Source organism: Amblyomma mixtum, chromosome 2 (genome assembly GCF_055824585.1).
Source record: "Amblyomma mixtum isolate Tamu chromosome 2, ASM5582458v1, whole genome shotgun sequence".
NCBI classification, from domain to species: Eukaryota; Metazoa; Arthropoda; class Arachnida; order Ixodida; family Ixodidae; genus Amblyomma; species Amblyomma mixtum.
In genome coordinates, this window is record NC_143013.1 from 228,462,525 (window position 1) to 228,475,202 (window position 12,678).

Here is a 12,678-nt window from a genome sequence, read left to right on the forward strand (position 1 = left end):
TTTATTCAACTGAAAACTTTTGCTCCAAATGATGCCGAATCTTTTAAGGAGGTTGCACTTAACCATTTGAACAAATAATCAAGTTTCTCCAAACTGCGTTTCCTTAAGCCAGTAATTCATCACTACAGCTGGGGGGTGCAAGGAAGTGAAGTCAGCAGCACATATTACGAATTTCCATATTTGTTTCGATATGCTATATAAATTATAAAAACCTCATTGTGTACCGCAAAGAACACCATACTGAGTTCAAGAGACACTAGCCCTGATTTGACCATCATAGGAAATATCCTCGACTACGAATGGTCTAACACCGGGGAGCAGTTCTGAAGTGACCACTACGTAATTCAAACGCAAATTAAACTTACAAGGTTCAGCACAATCCAGAGAAAGACAAAAATCACAGATTGGAAAAAATTCCGTGCACAGTTGGAGAATGAAGCCGGAAGAACTGCGATAACGGACATCGAAAAGTGGACCAAACGACTACGGGAGGTCCACAGAGACAATACTACGGAGCTAGAGGTCACCGATGAATTTCCACGTGCGGATAAACGATTGCTACATCTTTGGGAGGCTCGTAGGGGACTGACGAAAAGATGGAAGAAACAAAAACATAACAGGAAATTGAGACTCAGAATAGCTCAAATCAATAAGGAGATAGAAGACCACACTGCACACTTACTTAGAGATAATTGGCACCAAATTTGCAATGAACTAAACGGCAACTTGGGTAGCGCTAAAACATGGGCGCTGCTCAGGCACCTCATAGACCCGACAAAATCGAAAAGAGAAAACAGCAAAACGATAGAACGTATCACGCACAATTTTCAGGGAACGGACGCCCAGATTACAGATTTTCTTTGGTCCAGGTACGTCGGAAGCACGCAAGTGCCACCCTGCACCGTGGTATATTCAGGGACAAGGAACTCGAAGCTGGATGAACCGATAAAAGACTACGAGGTATACGCGGCTGCCAGGTCATTCACAAGGAACACAACACCGGGAAAAGATCAAGTAACAAATGCAATGATCAGAAACCTCTGTGATGACCAAATCGCAAGTCTGACTGGACTAATCAATGAGCACTGGGAAAGGGGCACGGTCCCGGCGGAGTGGAAACACGCTGAGATTATCGTGATACCTAAACCAGGGAAAACACCCAGTTTAGAGAACCTTAGGCCCATTTCACTAACTTCATGCCTCGGTAAACTATACGAGAAAGTGGTCAAGACTAGACTGAGCACTTACATGGAGGACAACGGTCTGTTTCCGGATACCATGTTCGGGTTCAGAACGGGGCTCTCCACGCAAGACGTGATGCTCCAGTTAAGAGACACGGTACTAAAACAAATATCGGGCACTCGAGAAGGCGTAATCTTGGCCGTAGACCTCAAGGGGGCCTTCGACAACATCGGCCACAATGCCATTCTCACAGAACTCTCGGCAACAAACTGTGGGGAGAGGATCTTCGCATACGTAAAGGCCTTCCTGTCTAACAGAACAGCAACGATCGGCATCAACAACATTAGGTCAGAAAAGAAGACGACGCCAAACAGAGGGACGCCACAAGGATCCATCATCTCACCTTTGCTCTTTAACATAGCAATGATTGGACTAACTAGGAGACTGAAAAACGTCAAAGATGTAGAACATTCTATTTATGCGGACGACATAACAGTGTGGACGACAAAAGGATCGACGGGAAACAAGCAAGAAATACTGCAAAGAGCGGCGGATGAGATCGGTCAATTTGCTTTATTTAGCGAGATGCAGTGCTCCCCAGAAAAATCAGAATTTATTAGACTTCACAAAAATAAAGAGGACAGGGGGACGATAGAATTAGAGATAGGTGGACAACCCGTAAGAAGGACAAATAAGCTTCGCATCTTGGGAATGTGGCTGCAGGAGAAAGGCAAACGGGACCATACCATCCAGCTCTTGGAACACTCCACGAAACAGATATGCAGGATGTTAAGCCGGATTACGAACAAGAGAAAAGGGGTGAAGGAGCGAGATGCGTTACGGATCACTTCTGCGCTCATCATACCGAGGATGACGTACGCGCTTCCGTACCTACAACCTAACAAAGGGGAAAAGAACAAAATGGAAACATGCATCAGAAGGGCGTATAAGCAAGCCTTAGGCGTCATGACCTGCGCCTCGACAGAGAAGCTGATGAACATGGGTGTGTACGGCACCTATGAGGAGCACAGCGAAACCATGCTCAGATTTCAAATGGAAAGACTTAAAAGAACAGCCGCTGGCCGCGCACTACTGGTCAAGCTAGGATACCCGGCAGAAGACGAGGGCGAAGACAAGACAGACATTGACAGCCAAATTAGGAGCACTTTCTTGGTTAAACCAGTGCCCAGAAACATGGACCCGAAGAACCACGAAGGAAGACGGGCGGCGAGATCATTGGAGTTGGACAGGTTCCTAAACAAGAAACAGATGGTTCTGTATGTTGACGCGTCCAAGTACAGAACGAAGGAAAACGCTAGGGCGGTAGCAGTAGTGAAAGCCAATGGGAATATAGTTACTGGTGCATCAGTGCGCACAAGGACAACACAAGCAGCGGAAGAGATCGCCATAGCTCTAGCCCTGACTGAAGCCAATCGGCAGGGACTGAGTTACTGGATAGCCACGGATTCTCAGGCTGCAGCAAGGGCATACAGAGATGGAAGGATCGGCCGAAAAGCCGCGAGCATTCTCTTCCAACAAAAACAACACAGACATGGATCAAACAATACAAACATTCAACACACCATCATTTGGGTCCCTGACACTGGGGTTGAGGGAAATCTCATGGCAGACACCGTTGTCCGAGGGTTCACGAACCGGAGGGCGGGTTTGCCTGTCGAACCCTTCAGCACGCCAGAATCTTACGGGGAGGCAATGAAGGCGTTGTTGGGAGCGCGCAAGAAGTACTCGGCTCCGGCGGATATCCTCGACAGAGAGCAGGCCACCACGCTCACACGACTACAAACAAACACATACCCAAGCAGAGCCATGTATCACAAAATGTGGCCGAACAGATACGCGAAAGAGTGCGTGTGGTGTGGGGGCTACGCCACAACGTACCACGCCACCTGGGGCTGCGAAAAAAGCCCTTTACTACCAAAGGTAAATAGCCCTAGTCTAGAGCAGTGGGAGGCCCTCCTGGCTGACTCCGACCCGAGCACACAGCTTATGCTGGTGACGAGGGCCAAGGCAGCGGCGGAGGCCAACGGGATCCTGGACTAGGGAAGACCGACCACTGAAGCTCCACATCTATCTATCCCCATCCCCCTACTCCCTAACTCTTCCTTCTGAAAAAAAAATAAATGTTTTCACTACTACTACTACTGAGAAGATATAGCTCCAAACAGTAACAAAGCATGGTCATTTACGAAGGTAAGATGCTATGCAGTTAAGGTAACATGCTATCTACCATGATGCATCATGCATATGCGCACCCAGACACTTTCTCTTCCCTCTTCCCTTTGTATGAAGCCTGCAGAACAAGATACAGATAGCACCTAATTAAGGTTCATGCTGGCGTTCATGTTGTTAAGCGCCAGTAGAATATATATAAAAATTTCTCCACCGATTGAGATTGGTACTTAAATGCTATTTGTCTCTCCGGAGTTCGGTATCATATACCATAATCTCTCGACACCCTAGAATATTTGTCACGGCCATCAGGAGCGAACACAATAGTCGTATAAAACCCTGGGACACCATTCCTGGCCCCCATATAATTGAATTGTTTTACTCAACACCGCCGCTACCGAGTTGCCCGAACACAACGTTGCATGTTTGGGTAAGCTTACCTTTGATGTCGGAGACAACATTCATGAGGTCCTTAATGTGCCCTTCTGCCTGGGCGATGGCGGTATGCACTGTGGCAGCAGCCGTCACACGGATTGCGTACGAAACGAAACCACGAAGACGACAAGCAGCTTACTCCTGGCGAAAGTCCAAAGCAGTTTTCACAAAGCTCGTTCGCACTTTACACCCGCAAAATCTCACTCGTCGACGGCAATTCCTAGGCACAGTAAAAATATATCCAGTAAAGCTAAAACTATTCTTTTAATGGCCGCACCTCTGACTTCCCTAACGAAAAACACAATAGAAAATTTTGTGCTGTCACAAGATTTTCTTGTAGTATTTTGGGGCCTGAAAAAATAAATTCTTGTAGCAACAACAGGATTTTCTGTAGTATAGTGTAGTTTAGTGTCGCAGTGCCAGAGCCAGTTCTGTCGCGACAATAGACAACTTCGCAATACTACAGAAAAATGTGTCTTAACGACAGGACGACAAGAAATTTGTTTTCTATTGTGGGGTCAGTTATGTCGTATTTTTCACCTGGGAGGGCTACAGTTTTCAATTATTAGCTCACACTAGCATTTCATCTAACGACTGAAGCGGCATTGGGGCAGCACGGTGGCTACAAAACATCTGTTAATATATGGCTTTCGTGTGATGCTAGCGTTAAAAGAGCCCTACAGGTGTTATAACCTCGGTACACGAACGATGATCCCAGTCGTTTCATGCGAACTAAAACCACGTGGGCGGATAGCAGCAAAAATAAACTAATTTTCCAATAACCGGCTATGGGAACTAGCGAACGTTACCGCTTATAAATAGCCAGGCCTCCAACACACGCAACAACCGTCCTTCCCCTCCCTAACTTCGGCTCCAAATGCTCGACGTTCCTCGACATTTGCTCACATCACGCGAAGGAGGTGCCACCACAAGCGTCGTTTTGCATATGCAAGGCATAGAAACTGGAAGAGGAGGCTCAAGTCCAGCGAAAGAGGAGACGCGTCGGATTGAACCAGCCATTCCGGGACCGCAACACACCCGCCTTCACGGCCAATGAGTGCGCGCCACCGCACCACCATTCATTGTGCGAGGAAGAGGGAATCCTTGTACATTCTTCTCGCTTCTACACAATTTACCCACTGTTTTTATGAACCACTGCCTGAATGCGCTTTTTATTTGCATCATAGGTAACTCTGAAGCACTCTGCTCCAGTGAGCAAATGTTTTTCGGACAATTTACAGTTAATTTTTTTCCTTTCTCTCTCTTACGTTGCGCTCGCCGACTGCGGGCGCAGCCAGACAAGCCTCGCCGGCTTCGGCTGTCCATTTCAAGTTTAATAACTATATACATTAAAATATCAACAAGAAGAAACGCGCAGTCTTTAAGGCACCTCCTTAGTCCTGACCGCGCTACCTCGCCAACACCGTAAGCTGGAAGCAAAGGACAATGTTTCGTGGCTGTGAAATAAGACAGTGGTCATTTAAAGAGATAGTCAACACAAGAATGTTACCAGGAGGCGATGCGGTGCAGTTAGTTGCCTGTTTGCTTCTTTGTTGTACTTTGTATTTTGCACGAGCGGATAACTGCAGAGAAGAAAAAGCGCTCCCAGGAGCGTGTGAACTTTATTTGGTAGGAAACCAGAAACATTTACTTAGTTTATTCGCAACTCGCAAAAACTCTGAATTATGTTTTATCACACATGCGGCAGCGGGAATCTGGATCGCAGAAGCAGGATGGGTGTCCCGCTCATGCATGCAATTAAAGAAGTCTTGCACTGCAACCATAGCACCTTCTCCATAATTATTACCAGTTAATCGTAAACAAAGCAAGCCACCTAACATACCAATCCAAGAATGAAAGAAGGTCATGCTTGGACAAACGGCACACGACTGCGAATCCGAAACTATGCAAGCAGAATTGGCGCACTTCGCTTGCAGCATTTTAGCGGCTGTAAAAGGAAGCAAGCTTCTCGGCCGCGTGATACGAGCTTTACGACTTCCGCCGTTAGCCTTATCTTTCTTTTGAGGTTTGCGCTTTCAGTGCGCGGCCGGAAGAGGCCAGCCGTTAGCGACTCGATTCCCATCGCGTGTACGTACCCAGGCGTTGCCGGTTTAATTTGGCTGTGGGTGCAATAGTGTTACTCCGCTCCCAAGCATTTATCGAGGGTGAGGAAGTGAGCACTGCGAGTTGGCAAACAATTTCCTCTTTGGGATTCTGTAGGCATTACAATGAAAGTGGCTCTTTTCAGCTCGAGCGAAAACAGTTGCGCTGTAGAGTTTCTTTACCCTACTGACAAGTAATTTTAATCGCAGCGGCAGAAGTGCTACGCACCGCATAAAGAGCTGCACGCCAATTACACAAAGCAACCAATCAGGAGCTATACTAATAAAGGCTAAATCATCCCTACCCTCAGAAGCACTGGAGATCATTCAGTGCGAACGTAGCATTTTTCCTTAAAGATCAACTCGGAATAGCGCGTCGAGGAACAATTTCGGCTGCGCGGCTACTGGCTCTATCATTCGCTACGACCTAGTGACCTCAGCAGGTTGATTACAGGTTTCCGCAAAGAACTTCTAGCTTTTTTTATTAATGTTCTGCCAGTTACAGTAACTAAAAGGCAACAGTTCACTCTCTTCGGAGTTAATACAGAGCCAGGTAGACGATTCGATGTCTTTACATCGCAAAACACGATAGCGTCGACTCCTTCTGCGCATAATATGGGGACGCAAGTGCCTCTAATAAGACTTGGGGCAACTCGCACACTTTTCCACGAGCAGCCAAACCACCGAATGGTGGCAGTGTAAAATACTTCGTGAGCCGAACGACTGCAAACTACACTGATATGATTTTAATCTAAATTCTTGCTGCTCAAAATTTCGGCCCGTACATTTATTGAGAAACCCAAGGAAGTGGTTATTATCCGATTTTCATTTCAAATGTCAGGGCATGAATCCTTCCATACAAATTCTTATAAAATACGCGAACTGGGATACTTACTTGGACGCAGCAAGCAAGGGAATTACAGCTGCAACGCTGAATGCTGAACTGGTCTCTTCGATCGCGTATTGCCTGGAAGCAAGTCACAGCCTTGTACCTAAAGGTGGGAACAACATCAAATTACAACACGCTTGAGCGACTAGTGATATTCGGAGGCGCGCCGAAAGAAAAGCCTTTCACACAAAAAACATTGAAGACTGCAGTTCTTGACGGTGAGAGTAATGCATCAACCGGGGCTATTCAGCTATTACTACTCGCAAAGCTGGCTAGACGTTTCTTCTACGCTGAATGCGCGTAAATCAGTAACCATAATCAGGTGGATTATTAGAGGCATCCACAAACAGCCTCAAGGGGTTTACCATTTTTCTTAGCTCTCTCTGCATGAGCGCAGAGCACTGCGAGAAGTATCCCAAGACTAATATATATTTCTGTGTGCAGGATTACGCCCTACGTAACGGTCCCCAAATCATCAAACTGACCTTCCACGAGTGGCAATGACAGCGCTGGTTCTACCCTTGACGATGGAAGAGCTCTCGAGCGTCATTGCCGAATCAAACAAGAGCTTGCCACCAGGAAGTGGCGACATGAGCTACGAGGCTATCTCTCGCCGGGGTATACTAAGGTAGACAGATGCGGGGTATACCCCGCATCTGTCGCGTGTAAATACTGCTTGTTTTGGATCGACTGCAGCGATGGCGAAGACGTAGAGCCCCCGCCTCGCGTGCAATAGGCCCGAGGTTCGACACCCGGTGCCACGCAATTCTCCACTTGATAAAAATAAATACGCGCGTCGGTGGAATTGCATAACAAGGCATGGGGTGCACCCTGACCTAGGTGCCAGAACTGACAACGCTCTCTCTTATCGGAACAGAATTATGCCACCATGGCGCAGTACTTGGCCACAACCTCCTGTGTGGCTGCACCAATTAAACCTCGGCCCTCAGACACCAGCGGCTGCTATGCAACTGACCAAGGCGACGGTGTTAAGAATATCCGACTCCGGATAGGCGGCCGTTTGAAACTGAACCTGGCAACGTTGAACGCTAGAACCCTATTCAGTCAGGCTAATCTAGTACGGCTGTTCGAGGAACTAGCGTGCATTAAATGAGATGTCATAGAGCATGGTGAGGATCGCAGGAGAGATTAGGCGTATATGGTGCCAAAGTGCGGGCACGTGCTGTTCTATCGTGCATTAGGATACATACAAAATAGTGGGTGCGGGATTCCTACCCAATCAGAACATAGTTGAAAACATAGAGGAATTCTATACTTGTAAGCAGAGGTGGCAGGTGTCGTAATTAAGCTTAGTAATAGGTACCATGCCAAGGTAGCATAGGGGTACGCGCCTACATACAGCCATATGAAGAGATCGTCGAAAGCTTCTATGAAGACGTGGAATCGGCAATAGGCAAAGTAAAAACACAGTACACTGTACTGCTACACTGTACCGCTCATAAACTAAGGATAACATTCGGCTTCAATCAACCAAATGAGCAGGCAGGCTTTCGTAAAGGCTACTTCACAATAGGCGATATTCACACTATCAATCAGGTGATACAGAAACACGTAGCACGTAATAAACCACTACATATAGCCTTCTTCGATTACGAGAAAACATTCGACCCGTCGAAACCTGAGCAGTCGTGCAAGCATTACGAACTCAGAGTGTAAAAGCGTCTAGTATATAATGCCGCAACGCATTACTGGCGCCGCCTAGTAGTCGCGCTCAGGAGGCTGGCGCACGCTCTTCTTCGCCCGTGAGCTCGCTCGCTAGTTGGTTAGCCGGCCGGGCCGTTTCCGCTGGCGCTTAGACGTTGTGGCAAATACAAACCTGCCTACCTGCTTCTGTGACATTTTGGTGGAGCTTGCTGGGTACATCACATGTCCGAAGAGCTTTTGGGTGCCTCCGAAGCCCCGCTACACACCGTGGACACACCTGTGCACAAGGCCAGCCGCCGCTTGAGAGGCTTAGCTCCCGAGTGTGGTCCCCTTCTTTCCTTACCGCGAACAATGACGACTACAGAGGCAAGCCAGCCCGTTCACCTTCCAGTAAGTGCCCAGCCGCTGTTCTTCCATGCTCCACGTATGCCCACACCGTTCCATGGCGACAAATTTGAGGATGTTGAGGACTGGTTGACCAACTACGACCGGGTCGCTGCATTTAATGCGTGGGACGAGGAGCGAAAGTTGCGGAACATTTATTTTTCGCTTGAAGACGCCGCCAAGATGTGGTTCGAAAACCACGAGGCTACCATCACCACCTGGCAAATTGCCGGCAAAAGCTGCTCAGCACATTCGGCAACGACGCAAGAAAAGAGATGGCTGAACTTGCTCTACAGTCCCGAGCGCAGCGGCCCAATGAGAGCGTCGCCATGTTTGTGGAAGAAATGACTCGGCTTTTCAACCGCGCGGATCCGTCCATGTCGGAGGCAAAGAAGGTGCGCCATCTTATGCGTGGCGTTAAAGAACAGATCTTTGTCGGCCTTGTACGGGACCCTCCATGTACTGTGGCTGATTTTAAGAAGGAGGCGACAAGTATTGAGCGTGCCCTACAACAGCGATTCGTGCAGTTTGATCGTTCTGCGAACATCACTGCTGTGGACTTCCGCTTGCCGACGAACGGCAACGAGAGTAGCGCCCTTCGCGAGCTTGTCCGGAGCATCGTACTTGAAGAACTGCAAAAGCTGCCCTTTCTCGAGCAAAACCCGCGTGTTGGAGGCATCTCGGATGTTATACGTGAAGAGCTCCGGCAAGCAGTGCCATCAATGCCATCCCCCCAGCCGACTGCGCCGCACGTCATGTCCTACAGCGACGCGTTGCGTACCCCTGCGCCAGCACCGCCGGCAACCTATAGGCCCGCTCCTCTCGTCCGTCCTGCACCCCGACATCCAGCTCCGGCTGATGCGCCCGACACTCGACCGCCCGTTCGCAAAGCACACGTGTGGCGTACGCCGAACAATCTACCGCTGTGCTTCCACTGCGGCGAAGCCGGACACGTACTGCGCCACTGTCCATACCGTCAGATGGGCTTGCGCGGATTCTCACCGGATGCCCCTCGGCCGCGCTATGGTGAACGACCTCGGGACATCGACCAGTACCTCAGCGCCAACGTCCCACCTGCGTCCCCACCGCGACGCCAGTCCAGGTCGCCATCGCCGCGACAGTTTTCCCCCAACCGGCGTACTTCCTTCAGGCAGTCCCCAAGTCCGCGCCGGGAAAACTGAGGACGGCGACTCTCGGAGGTAGAGCCGCCGTCGATGAGCACTACGACCAAGATCCTCCATTCGCCGATTCGATCAAACATTCCGACCTCCGACCCCCCGCACCGACCAGCAGTCCGACCACTTTCCGACGATCGCCACAGCTTTCCTCCGACGCCCCCAATCGACGCACCGAACGACCAACGAGTCCGACGACCTCCCGACGATCACAGAAGCTTACCTTCGACGCCGCACTTCGACGCACTGAACGACCCGTCAGTCCGACGATCCGTGATACGACGCACTTAGTCGACGGTGAGCTTCTTTCCGCTGAGATACCGATCGCCGTTGACAACCACCATACGACTGCCCTTGTAGATACGGGCGCTGATTTTTCCGTTATGAGTCGTGGCCTTGCTACAATCCTACGCAAAGTCCTGACTCCTTGGCACGGCGCGCCGATAAGGACAGCCGGAGGGCATGTGCTGACGCCGCTAGGAGTGTGCTCTGCCCGAGTCGAGATTCGCCACGTAACTTTCTCTTGTTGCTTTGCTGTGCTGGCGGAGTGCTCCAAGGACCTGATCCTCGGTCTTGATTTTCTTCGAGAAAACGGCGCAATCATCGACCTCCGTGACCTCATGGTGACTTTTTCGACCCAGCGCGCAGTTTCCGACGACTACACAGCAGACAGGCCAGTTTTCCGGGTATGCGATGACCATGTCACACTACCTCCACGCACCAGCATGTTTGTTACAGTGCACTGCGACAACCCTCCCGCCCTTCAAGGCCTCGCGGAAATGAATGTGAATTTATTGTTGAGCCTACAAGTCTGCGTCGCTCGTGGGGTCTTTTCCTTGAGTAATACCAGAACTGAACTGCTTTTAACGAACTTTAGCGCCGAATACCGCCATTTACCGCAAGGGGCAGCCGTCGCCTCCTTTGAGAAAGTCGGCGAGCCCTCAGCCCACTGCGCCCTATCGTTGCTCACCAAGAACCCTCCCGAGAGCACTGCCCATACAGTTCGAACTGACGTGAATCCTGCTTTCCCTTTTGACCGGAAACGCCGCCTTCAAGCAATTCGTGACTCTTACCATGACTGCTTTGCTGTCACGTCCAAGGTGGGACAGACGTCAGTAGCAAAGCATCGCATTATAGTTGACTCCACCGAACCTCCTATCCGCCAACACCCCTACCGAGTGTCGACTAAGGAACGCGAGGCTATTGGGTGCAAGTTGATAAAATGCTTCGCGATGATGTGATCTTACCGTCCACAAGCCCATGGGCCTCACCTGTTGTGCTGGTCGCTAAAAAGGATGGAACACTCAGATTCTGCGTCGACTACAGGAGGCTCAACAAAATTACAAAAAAAGACGTCTACCCTCTGCCTCGAATCGACGACTCGTTCGACCGACTCCGCCATGCCCGATACTTTTCATCGCTCGATCTACGCAGTGGCTATTGGCAGATCGAAGTCGGTGAACGTGATCGTGAAAAGACGGCGTTCATTACTCCTGACGGCCTCTACGAATTTAAGGTGCTTCCCTTTGGTTTGTGCTCCGCCCCCGCGACCTTCCAAAGAATGATGGACACTGTCCTAGCCGGCCTCAAATGGCAGACGTGCCTCGTCTACCTTGACGACGTCGTCATTTTCTCTGCGATTTACGACGAGCATCTCAAGCGCTTGACGGCCGTCCTAAATGCCATCCGCGCGGCCGGTCTCTCACTAAAACCGGAAAAAATGCCACTTTGCGTTCCAACAGCTGAAGTTTCTGGGTCATGTCGTCAGCGCTGAGGGTATTAGCCCTGATCCAGAGAAGACGGCTGCCGTAGCTGCTTTCCCGACTCCTACTGATAAAAGTTCTGTTTGACGGTTTTTGGGCCTCTGTGCATATTACAGACGCTTTGTCCATGACTTCTCCCGGATAGCCGAACCACTGACTCGTCTAACAAAGGACGACCAACCTTTCATCTGGGGCCGACGAGCAGCAAAGGGCTTTCGAGGAGCTTCGCACACGCCTTCAAACCACGCCCATACTTGGCCACATCGACGAGGAGGCGGATACAGCATTGCATACCGACGCCAGTAACGTTGGCCTCGGAGCAGTTCTCGTTCAGTGGCAAGATGGTGCTGAGCGGGTCATTGCTTACGCCAGTCGCACCCTCTCTCGTGCCGAAGCGAATTATTCTACTACCGAAAAGGAGTGCCTTGCAATTGTCTCGGCGGTGACCAAATTTCGGCCGTATTTGTATGGTCGGCCGTTTAGAGTGGACAGTGATCACCACTCTCTCTGCTGGCTAGCCAACCTTACAGATCCTTCTGGCCGCTTAGCCCGCTGGAGTCTCCGCTTGCAGGAGTTCGACGTCACTATTGTGTACAAGTCCGGCAAGAAACACAGTGACGCTGACTGTCTATCCCGAGCCCCTATCCCGTGTTCTTCACCTGATACAGAAGACTCCGTTTTTCTTGGCGCTCTCACGACGCCTGATCTCGCTCAACAACAGCGAGATGACACCGAACTGCGGCCCCTCGTCGATTACCTCAAGGGAACCGCCTCATCGCCACCTCGCCTTTTTACGCGTGGCCTGTCGTCGTTCTGCTTGCGGGACGGCGTCCTTTACAAGAAAAACTACGCTTCCACAGACATTCAGTACCTACTGGTGGTCCCAACGCCGC